Here is a 6,289-nt window from a genome sequence, read left to right on the forward strand (position 1 = left end):
TAGTGTAGTTAATCATTTTACTGTCATTTTAATAAATTTATGCATAATATAAAGAATGGAAAGAAAAATATGAAATGTATGTACTATACTATATCTAGTACCTGATGGGTGATGTGCTCCACATCTATGATGGCAATCATTTTACCATTTTTGTTCTTTTATCATAAGCCATCTCATTTTCCAATGGATAAGTAGTATTTCTGAGTAGCACTAGCATTGGAAACTTCAGAGCCACAGGGCTAATGATTAAAGAGAGAAATTCAGTGCAAACATGACACTACAAATAACACTGATAAAAGCTCAAGCTTGAATTGGCTGCCCAACACCTTGAAGTAGTACTGCCATGCAGCCAAATCTTCTTCTTCTTCTTCTTCCCAGCTTTTTCCCATTTTTATATGGGGTCGCCGTTTCGGATGAGCCGTTTCCATCTATTTCTATCTTGCACTTCTGCCTCATCAAATTCCCTTCTCATGTAAATCTCTCTCACACAGTCCTCCACTCTCTTTCTTGGTCTCCCTCTCTTTCTTCTTCCTTCACCTCCACTCCCATAGTACCGTCTCCCAGCGTGGTCCTCATCTCTCCTCAACAGGATGTCCATACCATCTCAGCCTCCCCTCCTGCACTTTCTTTGATACTTCCACCAGCCTTAGTTGACCCCCCTTATGTAGTCATTTCTGATCCTATCCACTCTTGTTACCCCAGACATCCACCTAAGCATTCTCATTTCTGCCACATCCATCTTCTTCTGCTCTGCTTTTCTCATGCTTGCTGTTTCCGTACCATACAGCATTGCTGTTCTTACCACCGGAAATATTACAGTCAAATGTCCTGTACTATGGTAATATTACCCCTATTTTAAAGCTTTTAAATGGCTTTATCCTATGTATATATTATATCATGGCATAAACTTATGTAAGTTGATTTAGCTTCATGTGGCTACTTCATAAAACTGGCACTGAACATTTGATTCCATCATATACTATGGTCATCATCTTGGATGGTGGTTAGTTGTGGTTGCAGTCTTTCAAGTTAAAAGAAATAAAAGAGATTCCAAAAGAGCATTTTCCAGTTTGAAATCAAATATTATTAGAAGGGAGAGACTAATAAGCAGACTTGTCTCCTAATGACAGAGAGACTTGAACAAATGTAAGTTTTTGCCCAAGACTAATTACTTGTACACTTGTTTACTTTTCTATAGTTGCTATATAGTAAGAGATTAACAACCATAAGTGGTAAAAGATTAGTACACAATTTAAAAGTTTTCTGTAGGATAATGTGTCTGGAAAACTATTACAGATTCTAAAAAATATGGAATATGCAATTTGTTCTGAAGAAGATGGCTGGTAAGTTTCATCATTAAGTTCATAAGTTTTTACCAATAGAATACTTCCTATTTGCTGTTCATAGGATTTGTCATTTAGTAATATGTGAAAATGTTCTCAGACCTTACTGCTAGAGATTTCATTCGTATTGTACTCTTAAAAAAAACCACTGAAAAGATAGTAATTAGTATGAAAATTTCAGATTCGTTTCGGCATCAAGAAGTTCCAAACTTAAGTTGGTTAAGATGTAGTCCATTTAATGCTTGCCTGAGCTTTATGGCGCTGCCCTCAGTTCTTACTTTGCTTCTACCAGTTATGCTTAGAAAAAATATAAATATTGATCACCATAAAGAGGTCTACAGGTAACTTGGCAGACTCGGTAAACAACTTCATCTATGCTAGATACTTTCTGTACCAGGCCTAAATGCAGCCAGTTGTATATGTATAGGTATCCATTGAAAGCATCATACCCTGTGACATGATATATTAAAATTTCCTCCAAATATTTATCCAAGTTTAACTTTTATCAGATAAGTTTTCAAAATTATATTTATGTATGTATGCATACATAAATTGTGTTGTAGGCAGATTTTTCAAGATTTGCATAATATTTGGTATTTGCAGGACATTGTAATGAGTCGAATTAATTTGTCAGAAATAAGATTTCAGCTTTGCTTCATAAACAACTGACAGTGGTAGTTTTGTTTTAGTGAAAAAAAGAATAGACTGAAGTAGCTATGTATTAAAGATTATTTCTTACAGGTATCAGAATTACAAAATATTTGTTTTTAATGTGTACCAAAATCTGCAAGTTTAACCTTATCTGTCTTTGAAGGAAAATCATTCTATTCATTTCACTTCATCGAAAACAGGTATTTACCATACTAAGCTTTTAAAAAATCTTTCCATAATGTGGAATTGAATAGGGAAAACTAATCACATGGGAATAGTTTCTTTCAAAACTACACTTTTAATATGATTAGTTACCAATTCTAATGTAATATTTCAACTAATTCTTTTTTAGTATCTTAACATGATATTAAAAACAGATTGGGTAATAATATTTGAATTTCTTATCACAATATTACAAATACAGTTCAAAGGAGGAAAGGATTTTGTTTTGCTAAATCCATTCACTGTTTCAAGTGTGCTGACAATTGAGATTATCAACTAAATACAGAAACTTACGGTATGACTTCCTGGTCATTCTGTTCGCTTTTGCACTTTGAAATTGTATTTGAAAACCAAATACAGTCTTGTTTTCATTTACTTTTATTAGTAACTTAGATTGCATAGTAGACACACTAAAATTGGTGTTGTGGATGGAGCAGTGCTCCAAAATCAGTGTTCATTTTCATTTCCTTGCTGTTTCTTTTTTCCAGTTTGGATGTTGTGTTGTAAATTATTTTTCAGATGACTGAATTTTTTAAATTATTGGAGGTGAGTGGAATGAATACTTTAATTAGTAATTTATCTGATAGACAATGTTTCTATTGGATTTCTCAAATCTTTATTAAGTTTTCCAGTGTGCGATCTGTCATTACAGTAAGTAATATTTTTATGTTATACATCGAGCCAGTGTATACTGTGTAGATTGAATAATCATGTTATTGTATTAACTTTATTATCAAATGAAAGGACTTGAAGTAGTGAACTTCAAGTGAAATTGTAATAACTCAAATTGTCCATAGACTTACTGCATTTTGCAGTTTGGTTGAACTTTTCAAAATCCATGTTTGAATTTTATGGCTCTTTATTTAGGTATATCAACTCATACCACAATTTTACAGAGTATGTTGAAAAATTATGCTTTAGAAACCATTAGTTTGGTTAAGATATAATCATGCTTGACTCTTGAATGCTCGATTACTAAGGTATTTTGCTTTATCCATCTCAAGGAATCAGCCTGTGGAAAGTAGCAGACTATGCCAGTCAGATTTTATACAAGTTCTATTTTTTGTTTTTTTTTACAGCATTACAGTTCCTTTTATTTTTCTTTTAAGTCTATTTTATCTTCAATTTTGTACTAAAGATTTTATGTCTATTTGTGCAATATGTAAACAAAAATGAGGTGCTCTTAGTTTATGAATTGTATTTATAATATATGTAGACTATACAGTAGTTAAATTTTTTGTTTTGTTAAAAGTATTTAAATTTGCACATTTCATAAAATGTTGAAAAGGTGTTCAAATTACAAAAGTATCTCAAACAAAATTCCTGAGATAGCAAGAGACATAAGATACTAATTAGATTTTTTTTAGTTATTACTTATTCAATAATCTAAAGAAATGAATGTTACAACAAATATTGTAAGGCAGACATTTCTCTGATTAATTGGTTAGCATTCTGTGTATCCTTCCCACTGTGCAGTTGATTTTAAGGAATTTATAACTTGTAATGCGTCTGTGTTAAAACTGCATTTTTTGTTTTGTTTTTGTTTATTAATTTGAAATCCTTTCAAAGGGGTTTTTTGGGAGGTTACCACGTTTTCTGTAATTATATGTATTATGCATAGTATCAGCATCTAATTTCATGGGATCTCCTAGTATTGGGATTGTGTATTCATGGAAATTTTGGGATTTGCATCACAGTAAAGTCTTTAAGCGACTTGGTTTTAAAATCAAATTATACTTTGCTTCCAGGCAATTCATTCCTCTTAGTTATAAAATAGAATTGATCCTTCCCGTCTAGTTAATAATTTCCTTAGTTTTAAAATAAAATTCATATTACACCTCCAGGTAATAATTTCCTCTTATTTGGATTCCATTACATCCTCAGGGGTAAGATAAAAATTGTTTTGGTGATTTCAAATGCCATGGACTTTGAATTATTTGCTTCTTAATATTTTGATTTCTCATCAGGCTGTTGACGAAGTAATGTCCCACCAATAAACATTGGAATGCTGTTGTGAATGTGAAAAATGATTGTAAAACATTTAAAACCAACAATTTCATGACTAGCTTGGTCTGTTTCTATTCACATTTCATAACTTCAGTTTGTCAAGAAATATTCTAAAGTCACAGATGAAATCTTTTAGTTCAGAACAGCATGTGGTAGTAAAATTATGGAAACTGGACTAAGTCATAACATGTCTCTTCCGAGAGCTTTTCTGTTTTTTATACTTTTTTTTTTCTAAAGACATTTACTTTGTTAACATTTTTCTTCCTGTTGACACTTGTTGAAAACAAGGCAGTTGGTCATACGCAGAATTATTGGTTTTGTAGATACAAAGCTAATTTAAGGATGAATACATGATGTATTGAAGTGTGAAGGGATATACTGTATGTTTTGAACTAGGTTGGTGTGGAGTTGTAGTTGTATGCACAGATGGAAAGGATGATGTATTATATTTATGTATAATGAAAAGTTGGTAAAACATAAGGGGTACTATTTCTTAGAGCTTTCAGCTTGAAATTTTTAAAAACGGTATCACCTGTCTTTACCTTTTGGCCATTTCTAATGTAACTGACCAAATGTAATATACATATTTTTAATAGAGAATTTTATTAGCTAAAAACGCTTTGTTAAATATATTCAAGTAATGATCAGAAAATTGAAGGAGTATAGCACATTTATAAAACCAAATTTCCATTCCTAAATGAGAAATCATTGCAAGCTTGTATATTGTTCAATATACTTTTTTATAGAAGGAAAACCTAAGGTAAATGTATAAGTTATAGGTTTAGTATGAAAATACTAATGAAAATATACAAAGGATGCAAGATATATGTCAATACCGGGTATGTATAAAATTTTAGAAGAAAAAATGTTTTTCATTTACCTTTTTCTGCCTTTTAGTTATTACTCAAAAAATTTTGATATTGTGGTATGTATTCAGGATGAGACTTTAAAGTTGGCTCATGGCTTTAAAAAAAAAAAAACTAAAGAAGAAACTTTCTATGAGATGGAGCTGTTTGTTGCGGTGATTGATATTAATTTCATATACGTACTATTAGTACTTGTTGTTTTCTTGAGTTCTCGGTTAAAAAGGCTTTACATAATAACCACTCATGAAATTGAATTGATTAACCCCAAAAGTGTACTCAAGAATTAGCTGAGGTCGTGATTAGGGTGCATCTCCCCATGTGGGGCATGAGAATAATTACATACCCAGATTTGTTGTCATTGCTTGCCTTTGTGTAATTGTTGTAGCTAGTTATATTTGTTGTTTTGCTTTTTACATCATGACCAAAATTCTAAATAGTATTCAGTTCAATGAATGTGGTTATTATTCTGCATGGGGAATGCAATTCTAAATAAACAGGTGTAATTAGGAAAGGATAAGCTTAAAGGAATGATATAACACTAGATGGAGAAATTATTTATGAGGTTGAATATTTCAGTTATTTATATTCTCTCTATCCTGAATTTAGTGAAAGCCTAGAAAAGCTGCATGTCACATTGGCTGAAATTCCTTACAAAAGCATGATTAGACTAAGATCTGTGTCGCTACACAGCTATGAAACATGGTATGACGAAGAAACAGTATAAAGATTTTAGTTTGAGAGAAAACCCTATGGAGAATATTAGGAGTCTGATAGCTTGGTATAAGTTCACTCTCGACGTGGTTCGGAAGTCACGTAAAGCCATTGGTCCCATTGCTGAATAACCACTGGTTCCATGCAACGTAAAAACCATACAAACAAAATAACGGAAATTGTCAAGTTCATATGAGGAGGAGTTTGTGATGAAGTTGGAGATGGGTTGGATATATTTCCATCGCCTTTAGAACTCCCGTAGTCTGGTAGTGCCATCGCCCTTTCAATCCCTAGCTACAACCTCTTTCATTCCTTTTAAAGTACTTTCATTAACATTAACTTCCTTCCATCTTGTTATCCATTTTCCAACAATTTATTTCATAATGCAACTGCAAGGTTTTATGCCTGTCAAACCTACCTAGCTCAATTACCTCCATCGCTGAATGACCTCATAGGTCCCAGTGCTTCAATGTTCCATGGTGTCAGATG

This window comes from Macrobrachium nipponense, chromosome 27 (assembly GCF_015104395.2).
Source record: "Macrobrachium nipponense isolate FS-2020 chromosome 27, ASM1510439v2, whole genome shotgun sequence".
Classification (NCBI taxonomy): domain Eukaryota; kingdom Metazoa; phylum Arthropoda; class Malacostraca; order Decapoda; family Palaemonidae; genus Macrobrachium; species Macrobrachium nipponense.